This window comes from Apodemus sylvaticus, chromosome 12 (genome assembly GCF_947179515.1).
Source record: "Apodemus sylvaticus chromosome 12, mApoSyl1.1, whole genome shotgun sequence".
In the NCBI taxonomy this organism is placed as follows: Eukaryota; Metazoa; Chordata; class Mammalia; order Rodentia; family Muridae; genus Apodemus; species Apodemus sylvaticus.
Genome location: NC_067483.1, coordinates 35,010,675 through 35,020,891, shown reverse-complemented (window position 1 = coordinate 35,020,891; position 10,217 = coordinate 35,010,675). Strand labels below are relative to the sequence as shown.

Below are 10,217 nucleotides of genomic sequence, written 5' to 3'. Positions count from 1 at the left end.
TCCCCTGGAACTGTGCTGGTGACCTCATCACTATTTTTCTCAACCAAGGGATGGCTCGCCCTGACTTTACCAGACCGCAGCCTATATCCGCCATTAACTTCATTGTGTCTTAAGCCTATCCATCTACGTGGAGAAAGAAACATGGAAAATTAACGTGTTTTACAAATGTTCAGTGGTTAAAAGATTCAACAAAGTAGTGTCTAGTTTTAGATGCTTTTTATTTTTTTCTTATGTGGTGTGTGTGTGTGTGTGTGTGTGTGTGTGTGTGTGTGTGTGTGTGTGCACATATAGGTTGATGAAAGAAATCTTTTCTATCACCCTCTGCCTTATTCACTGAGGTCTCCAGGGTGAACCCAGAGCTCACTAATGCATCTCATCTTGTTAGCTGCTTGTTCCCAGGACCCCTGTCTGTGCCTGTAGTCCCTGAGCACTGGGATTGCACGCCTCATTGCCCAACGAGTATTTATGTGGGTTCTAGGGATATGAACTCTGGTTCTTGTGTTTGTCACAGCAAAGCGCATTGATACTAAAGCCATCTGACCCAATACTTCTTTTTTTAATGTGTGAGTGTATGTATGACGTGTGTGTGTGTGTGTGTGTGTGTGTGAGAGAGAGAGAGAGAGAGAAACAGAGAAACATGCATGTATGTATATGAAGGAAACTCACTCAATCACTTTCTACCTTCATTTTTGAGACAGATTTTCTCATTGAACCTGGAGCTCACCAATACAGCTAAGCTTGCTAGCTAGTGATCCCTGGATCCTCCCGTCTCCATCTTCCCAGAGCTAAAATTACAGGTGCACATCACTATAAATGTCCATTGGGGTCTGGGGATCCAAACTCAGGTCTACGTACTTATATGGTAGTCAAATTACTGGCTGGCCATGTTTCCGTGCCCTATTTAATCACGTCTTGAGCCTATTTCACTACATTGAAAAGGAAGACAGAAAGAGTAATATATCTTATATGTGTAAGTAACACAAGTTGTTCACCGAGCCTCCTGTTTCAGCTTGACAAAATCAAGCTGGAAGAGAAAGGTTAATTTTGACTCATGGTTACGTCCACAGTAGCTTGGTTCTTTCTGGATGCAGAAAGATGGATGCAATTCAGGGAGGAAAGGCATCATGCATGGGTCGGGGAGCAGGGTTGTTTACTTCATAATGGCCAAGAGACAAGGACAGAAGGACCAGGAACCTGACCTCCCCTTCCAGTGCGCACTCTCAACTTCCTTCTACTGAACACCCGCTCCAGAAAGTTCTCCATCCTCCCAACAGCAGCATCTGCTTCCTCCGGCTCTCTCATTATTTCTGTCTCATCTTCCCCATTGGATGTGCCTTGTGGAGAGTGGAGCTTAAACTGGAGACCAAGCTTCCAACACATAGCCTATTAGGGCACATTGAAGATCCAAATCCAATACCTATTGTCCAGCCTTCTCATATGGAATGAGCATTAGCATGCTTGGCATTAATCTTGCTGTGTATAGATTCTTTCTCCCCAAAATTGTGACTTTACCAAAGGCAAGGCAATATGTGCCTCTTCGGGTCTTGATATTGAGCATATATTCACCCTTAATATTTTCACTTTCAAAAATATTTTTATGGTACCTCCTAGGCAGTCATCTGTGTCAGGACCACGCTGAATAACTGGCTCTCAGGAAGTCACTGAAGTGCACAATGAACAAAAGCTTCTTTCTATCTCATCATGGCCACCAAAGTAGCTGCTGGTGCTCTGTGTGAAGAGTGGTAGGGTTATGTGGTCCGAATCTCTGGCGGGAATGACAAACAACATTTTTTTTTCATGAGGCAAGGCGTCTGGACCCACAGCAGAATGTCTGCTTTTGAATAAAGGGACATTCTTGTTAGAGGTCAAGGAGAAAGAAAGTGCAAGTCTATTCATGGGTGCATGGTGGATGCCAATATGCTCTCAACTTGGTTATTGTTTTAAAAACATTTTTTGAATTACAAAGGAGAGATGAGTGTTTCTGGACTGACAGATACTACTGTGCCAAGGCACCTGGGGCCCAAATAAGCACTCAGAATCCAAAAGCTTTTCAATATCTCTAAAGAAGTTGATGTCCACCAATATGGTGTCAGAAAGGCCTTAAACAGGAAAGGTAAGAAGCCCAGGACCAAAGCACTTTTTATTCCATTTCTCCTGCAACACCAACGTGGACTTATTGCTCTGAACAAACAATGCATTAAGAAAAATAAGGAGAAAGTTGTAGAACATGCTTACTGTCTTAGTTAGGGTTTTACTGCTATGAACAGACACCATGACCAAAAAAACCAAGGACAACATTTAACTGGGGCTGGCTTACAGGTTCAGAGGTTCAGTCTATAATCCTCAAGGCGGGAACATGGCAGCACCCAGGCAGGCATGGTACGAGAGGAGCTGAGAGTTCTACAGCTTCATCTGAAGGCTGCTAACAGAATACTGACTTCCAGGCAGCTAGGATGAGGGTCTTAAAGCCCACATCCACAGTGACACACCTACCCCAACAAGGCCAAACCTCCTAATAGTGCCCCTCCCTGGGCCAAACATACACAAACCATCACACTTGCCTTTTTGCCAAAGTTTAGAATTCAAAGAAAGCTGTTCAAAGGAACGGATTGTCAAGAGATGTAGGCTCTCTGGGAGCTTCTACTTCTAAGTCTTACTCCAGACAATAACAAATAAACAGGAAAAAAGTTCTGAGCATATATCAGCTATATCTAACAGTTGGCTTACAATAAGCTTTTCTCATATTACTCCCTATCGACCTGTCTTATCTCCCTTCTCCTCCCTCTGATCCCCTTCCTGCTCTTAGATACTTTTCTGTTCCTTGTACTTTTGTTTGGTTTCTTCTGTGAATTTAATTAGAGTTACTTTACAGCAGTCTGGGCACCTTACCAATGACTACCCCATTAAAAAATTTCACTCTTTCCCGGCAACCATTAACTGTTCTTAGGTCCTGAGGAAAGGGTAGGACCTCACTGCACCATCCACCCATGACAGACTGTAGATGGATCAGTCTTGTGCAGGTCGTCACATCTTGCATTCAGAAGTGTCACAGCTGTGCCATGCCCAGAAGACAGCATTCCACCACACTCTGCCCTTCCTCTGGGCTCACATTATTTCTGTCTCACCCTCCTCATTTTACCCACCTTGAGGAGAGTGAAATAAATGTCTTAATATTATTGGCCTTTTCAAAGTGTCTTCAGAGACTAAGCATGAAATCAAAGAACCAATTGAAAAGACTAGGTTAATCAATACATAGAAAGCACCACACTCGAGTGCCTAAACTTGCCATAACCCCAAGATTCTGCTCAGTTATTATAGAAATCCAAGAGGTTACCATAAGAAGGGCTCCCAGGAGTTTGAACAGGATGGAGAACAACTAAGTCTTCAAGAAAGGAAAGGATGGTGCTCAGGAGATGACTTGGTTGCTAAAGTACTTACTGTGTCTCCTAGTTGGGGTTTCTATTGCTATTATGAAACACTGTGACCAAAAAAGCAAGTTGGGGAGGAAAGGGTCAGTTTGGCTTACAGTTCTGTATCGCAGTCTATCACTGAACAAAGTCAGGACAGGAACTCAAACAGGGCTGGAGGCAAGAGCCAGTGTAGAAGCCATGGAGGGTTGCTGCACACCAGCTTGCTCTCCATGCCTTGCTCAGGCTGCTTTCTTATAGACCCCAAATCGCCAGCCCAGGGATGGCACCACCCACGATGGGTGGGGGCCCTCCCCTCCCCCATCAATTACTAATTAAGAAAATGCATTACAACTAGACCTTATGGAGACATTCTCATAACTGAGGTTTCCTCTTTTTTCAGACAACTATGACTCGAGTCACGTTGACATGAAATGAGCCAGGACACTGTGCGAGCGTGTGGGGCTGAGTTCCATCTCCAGAATCCATCTTAAAAGCTGGGTGTGGCACTTCACACTCACAATCCCAGCACTGGCAGGTGAAGACAAGCACATCCTTGGGGCTTGTTGGCCATCCAGCCCAACCTACCACCATGGATTTCAAGTCAGAATGAGATACGACCTCAAAAGAGTCTGATGGTGTCCATCAGTAGCACCTGGGGTTTTCCTCTGATTTCCATGTATACATGTACACATGCACTGCAACACATACATGTCCCCAAGCAAACACAGCATACACATATACATGAAATGATAAATGAAAGAGGGGAAAAAATAGGATGAAGAGAGCTTTTAAAAAAGTTAGCTAATGGAATTGTCCTAGGTAAACTTAAGACAATTAGCTTCTCACCTCCCCCACACCGTGTATATGTGTGTGTGGTGTATGTATTGTGTGTGTGTGTGTTATCTACCTTATCCCTTCTTCAAAAGTAGATTTTAAGGATCTTATGAAAAATCAGGTAATTTTAAAAAAATACAGGATAGAATAAAATTTAAAATAGGGATGAGAAGGGAATGCAGTTCAGTGGCAGAACATTTGCCTAGTATGTGCCCTGAGTTCAATTGCCAGTACTGCAAAAATAAAAAAAATAAAACAAGTTGATTATAAAAAATAGTCAATGATAACATTGGAAAAAATAAAAATTATGATTACAAAATGAGGTAAAATGGAAATTGAGGCTATTATAGAAATTTCATGTCGTGAAGACAATTCAACCTGATACACAAATTACTGCAAAATGAGGCAAAAACAAGTCTGTTTCTTGGAATAAGAGTAAAAGCTTATTCTGTTGTTGAGAATAAAGAGATCTACAAGGAGAGGATTTTGTGCTCTGTGATGAATAATAAGTAGCCCCAACATATTCTTAGAATAAACATATCTAAAAAATAAGAAGGTGGTTGTATTGGTGTGTGTCTTAGTTAGGGTTTTACTGCTGTGAACAGACACCATGACCAAGTCAAGTCTTATAAAGGACATTTAACTAAGGCTGGCTTACAGGTTCAGAGGTTCAGTTCATTATCATCAAGGCGGGAACATGGCAGTGTCTGGGCAGGCATGGTGCAGGAGGAGCTGAGAGTTCCACCTCTTGTTCTGAAGGCAGCTAGGAAAAGACAGGCTTCCAGTCAGGCAGGATGAGGATCTTAAAGTCCATGCCCACAGTGACAGGCCACACCTATTTTAACAAGACTATGCCTACTCCAACAGGGCCACACCTTCTAATAGTGCCACTCTCTAGGACAAGCATATACAGACAGTATGGGAGGCATGATCAGAAGTGGTGAGGCTAACAAAGCCAGAGACTCTAAAGCAACAGGATCTAGGATCAGTTTCTACCTGGTGTAGACCCACTTGAGGATGGATCTTTTTCTTAGACATACTGGATATGAGATTATTACTAAACATGATTCAGTGGGGTGTAGGACAGCACTGTGGAAGCCCTTGGCAGTTTGGGGCCTTTCATTTGCCCAGGGAACCATGACTGGGGATATATTTGACCCCACAGATATTAGGTTTGGGCCACTTCACAGCTACCATGTTTTAATTCATCTGTGTTAAACTGGTGAAGCCTCACTTCTTTGAATGGTGCCTCTCTGTCAAGTAAGGAAGTTGAACTTGGCTCTATTCAGGACCTCAGTGACCTGTTCTTTATTTGGCAACTTGGCTCGAATGGCCAATATGTTCCCTGGCCACTATGCCTTTGAGCTTCCAGAAGGTAACATGCATAACTGTCTGGAGCCTTGGTTGGGGACAGCATTGAGAACAGAGACATGAATATCCAGTAGAAATTTACCTCCAAGGTCCCTTAGGGCAACTAATATGGGCAGCAGGCTGTGGGTACTATCATGGAGACTGCTATGTGCAGCCAGTACACACAGGCTCCCATGAAGAAAGCAACTGACCATCTTAATTGGCTCCAGAGGAATGGATATTTCTTTTAATCTCTAGATGAGATATGTATTAGCTACTTTCTCATTGGTATGACAAAACTATATTTCCAGGCCAAGATAAAAAAATTTTCACATGTCTTCATGGGATCAAAAAAATATGCTGGAAGTCTGTGGTCTACTAGACTGAAACAGCTAGAAAGCTGAATCCATTCATCCTCTTTTGATAATGCTTGCAAAATACACAGTAATGCCCAGCACTCGGGAGGTAGAAGCAGGTAGATCTCTGAGCTTGAGGTCAGCCTGGTCCACAGAGTGAGTTTCAAGCTAACCAGGGCTACACAGAGAATCCTATCTTGAAAAAACAAAGAAGGAGGAGAGGAAGGGAGAAGAAAAAAGGAAGGAAGGAAGAAAGGGAGGAAGGAAGGAAAGAAGGAAGGAAGGAAGGAAGGAAGGAAGGAGAGAGAGAGGGAGGGAGGGAAGAGGAAGGGAAGGAGGGAGAGGAAGAGAGAAGAGGAGAGAAAAAGAGAGAGAACACAATAATATATATTTGTTGCTAATTTAAAAAAAAAAAGTACAAGGAAAAATGTCTCTGCAGTGCTAAGAATGGAAGTCAAAACCTATACATGATAGTCAAACTCTCCGGAGTTATCCCTTCAGCCCCTGCGGGAAAATTTTATTTAATCAACTGTAATCCTACCACCTATGCAATGGCACTTAGAATATATCCTTCTAGAAGTGACTTGAGAAGACTCTTCAGTTCATCAAATATTTATGTGAGATCTGTGGGCTCCTGTGTCCCAAGGATAAGACTTTGCTATCAGCCCTTCAGCATAATATGGTAAAATCAGATAGAAGAACAAATGTAGAGCAGGCCAGTTTCTTCAGAGAAAATTCATTACGCACCTTTCTTGATAACGGCTATTAAAGTAGTGGGGGTGGACTGTTCTCGAAAGGTAACTTTATAACCAGGACAAGATATGCTATTACTGCCTTAATAACCAAATTACTCTGTGATATTACTTTCATTCAGGAATGTTACATACCTAATAAGAAGTGCCAGGATGGGGGCGTGCTCTGAATTTCCGTACTAATTTATTGCAATACCTCAGAGCATTAGAGAATGTCTGAGTGAAATGTAATTTTCCAGCTAGGTTACGAATCTGCAGAGTTAGGGAAACTCAAACTTTCGATTTTGTCCTACAGAATTCAGAATGTAGTGTTATTGTGACTATCTCACATGCCAAAGTGAACCCTGCAGTGTTAAATTTCACTCGAGTTACAACTGACTTATAAAAAGAAAACAGGCGGAACCGGAGCTGGAGAGACAAGAGGGCTCAGCACTTAAAGGCACTGGCTGCCGAGCCTGGGGAGATCCAAGTTCGTTTCCCCTGAATCCACACTGTAAAAGGACAAAGCCGATTGACATATGTTGTCCTTTGAGCCCCATACGTTCCTTATGGTGTGTGCCTATCTACACATGCACACGAAGAATGAAACCTAGTCAGGGGGAGACGCAGTTGGATGTGGGAGCACGTACTTGTAATTTCAATTCCTGCACTCAGGTAGATGAGGCAGGAGGATCAGGAGTTTAAGGCCAGCCTGAGTTACAAAAGGAGATGAGAGACAGAGGAAAAGAGACTGATACAGTCATTGAAAAGCGAAAAAGCAACATGATGATTCCATATACCCATGCAATATAATAGAAAAATAGAAAGAGGGCTGGGGATGCAGACCAGGTGATGAAGTAATGCCTGGTGTGCATGCGGCCCTGGGTCTGACTCTAAATACTGCAGGCATGCTGCTAGAGTGCTGTGATCCTGTGGGGAGCTGCCCGCTGCTCCTGCAAACTCCATTACAAGATGGCTCTCACATCCGGCTTGTGCTGAGCGGCAAACAAGTCAGTGCACATGCCTGAAGTGATTTTCCATCCTTCGGTCTCTGCCTACCTCGTGGTGTAATATGGGCCGATGAGCTGCAACCAGTTAGGAAGTGCCATGTCCTAGGCGGGCCTACCAGCCTATATAAGGGATGGGTTTGCAGACCGTTGGAGTCTCCGCTCTGTAAGCTTATGCTCTCCCTCTCAAGATGCATTAAAGCTTTCTGCAGAAGGATCCTGAGGGTGCTGCGTCGTTTTTGCTGGCGAGACCGTAGCGCGGGACAACATCCTACCAATGATAAGATGGAGGCGGGAAGATCAGAAGTTAAAGATCATCCTCCACTATAGACCCAGTTCTGGGCCAGCCCATGAAACATTCAACCCCACTTTTTAAAAAATGGTGAGGATTGTGATTAAAAGCACATATGGCTCTTGCAGAGGACAATAATAGCAATAACAACAACAATAATAATAATAATTTGTTTTTCCTCTTTCCCAGGACCTAAAGTGACAACTCTGAGACTAATTACTTATTGTTAAATGCCTAGGGCATAAGCTTTGGCTCATTCCCTGACTAGCTCATAACGTATCTAACCCATTCTGACTAGTCTATGTCGTCCACATGGTTAGTTACTTCTTCAGTCCTGCGCTGCTTCTTCCTTTCCGTCTTCCTCAGTGTTTCTCCGCAACTCTCTTGATTTTTTTTTTTTTTTGAGACAGGGTTTCTCTGTGTAGCGCTGGCTGTCCTGGACCTCACTCTGTAGACCAAACTGGTCTCGAACTCAGAAATCTGCCTGCCTCTGCCTCCCAAGTGCTGGAACTAAAGGCATGCACCACCATCGCCTGGCTACAGCATCTCTCTTGAATGTCTCCCAGCATCTCTCTTGGGTCTCCTTTTACTCTTTCACTGTTTCCCAGAATCCTCTCTCTTCCTGTCAGTGTCCCACGACAGGTGATTCTTATAAGAGATTCTCTCTACATAGGACCTGAGTTCCGTTCCCAGCACCTACATCCGGCAGCTCACTACTGCCTATAAATTCCGGTTCCAGGAGATCCAATACCTCACGTGCTTCCGAGAGCACATGAGCTCTCACGCATATACCTACGTACACACAGCTACACACATATACATAGTTACAATATCTTAAACTAATAAATGATATATAAACAAAAACAGAAAGAGGTCAGGATATGTAAGTATAGCTTTAGGTCCTAACTGAATCAAACTTAAATTGGTCAAAGACTAATGACACTGCAGCTACCAATCTGACAATATTGCTGTTATTTGATTTTATGTGTGCTTACAATTCACCTCCAAAAGTGCTAAGCCATCCTAGCTAATACTCTGTGACTTCATCTTACGGGCAAGGTCAACGGTGGGGTTATTTTAAGAATCCAAGCCTCTAATGACATCCTTATTGGTAATTACACATTGAGGAGTGTTACAACGATTCCCCTGATCTTTTGCTAATACTAAGACCCGCTGAATGAGACCCCAAGAGAAAGCAGAAACTCAGAATTTCCTTCCTTTGTGATTCTTGGGGTCTAAATCTCACCAGTGCTTTCTCATTGTTTGGGTCTTATTGTGTTAAAGGGCAGCGCCACCCTGATAAGAGCAAAGGAAAACCTTCACACGGTTGGGGGAGAAGGCAGCAGAGATTTCCTCCAACATCAGCACAGGGACCCGCCCTGTGGGGCTAGAACCATGGGAACTTCCTACAGAATAAAGTACCAGTCTAGGGGCTGAGGAGATGGCTCAGTCAACACAAGTCTTGCCTGGTGAGCATGAGGACCCCAGTTTAATATCTAGCACCCACACAAAAAGCCAGGCAAGATGGCAAACACTTGTAACCCCAGCCCTGTGAAGCAGACAGATGATAAATAATTTTTTAAAAAATCAGAAAGGAAAGGACGTGAGTGCTTCTAGATATACAGGAGGAGAAAGTCTACAGTAGATAAAGGGAGAGAGTAGCCAGAGGCAGGGACATCTGGAGGAGTCCAGAGTGAACTTGACCCTATGAGGACGTGATGGGGAAGGGAGGGGAGACGGAAGAAACCAGACCTAGAGGCTAGAAAGGTAAAGGGTAGACCAGAAGAAGGCAGATAGTCAAAATGGCTAGATAATATAGGGAAGGGCTGTCCAGTCCTGGGGTTAGGGAGCTGGGGGTAGAGGACTGCTGTGCCCAGTAACAAGTGGGAACTGAGGGATGCTGGGAGAACCCAGAGGCCAGATCCACTTTGGCATGTTAAATAGGCAGCCATTTGTCCCAGGGTTTAAGACTTGACAGGTGGATCCCTGATGCTCACTGGCCAGGCAGTCCAGCCAAATAGATCAGTGAGAGACTCTGGGGTGGAAGGGCTGGGGCTAGAGTAGCACAGTGGTAGAGCGCTCACCTCTCATGCACAAAGTCCTAGGTTCAATCCCCAGGACTGCTCTAAGGAAACAACTGTGTAATACAGAGGGTGGCTAAGGAAGACACAGGTTGTCCACCTCTGCCCTCTCATGTGTACTTTCAAACATGTGTGAGTTCACACCACACACACACA

The 10,217-nt window shown here is 43.9% G+C and overlaps 1 non-coding gene and 1 pseudogene across 1 annotated transcript; one reads left to right on the top strand and one right to left on the bottom strand.

Moving 5' to 3' along the window:
* The first annotated feature begins 1,639 nt into the window (after nt 1-1,639).
* On the top strand, nt 1,640-2,247 carry LOC127697781 (40S ribosomal protein S6-like; annotated as a pseudogene).
* A 3,444-nt stretch (nt 2,248-5,691) lies between these two features.
* Nucleotides 5,692-5,824, bottom strand: LOC127697937 (small nucleolar RNA SNORA70). The gene has a single exon (XR_007980605.1). It is a non-coding gene; the product is annotated as a small nucleolar RNA SNORA70 (small nucleolar RNA).
* Between the last annotated feature and the right edge of the window lie 4,393 nt (nt 5,825-10,217).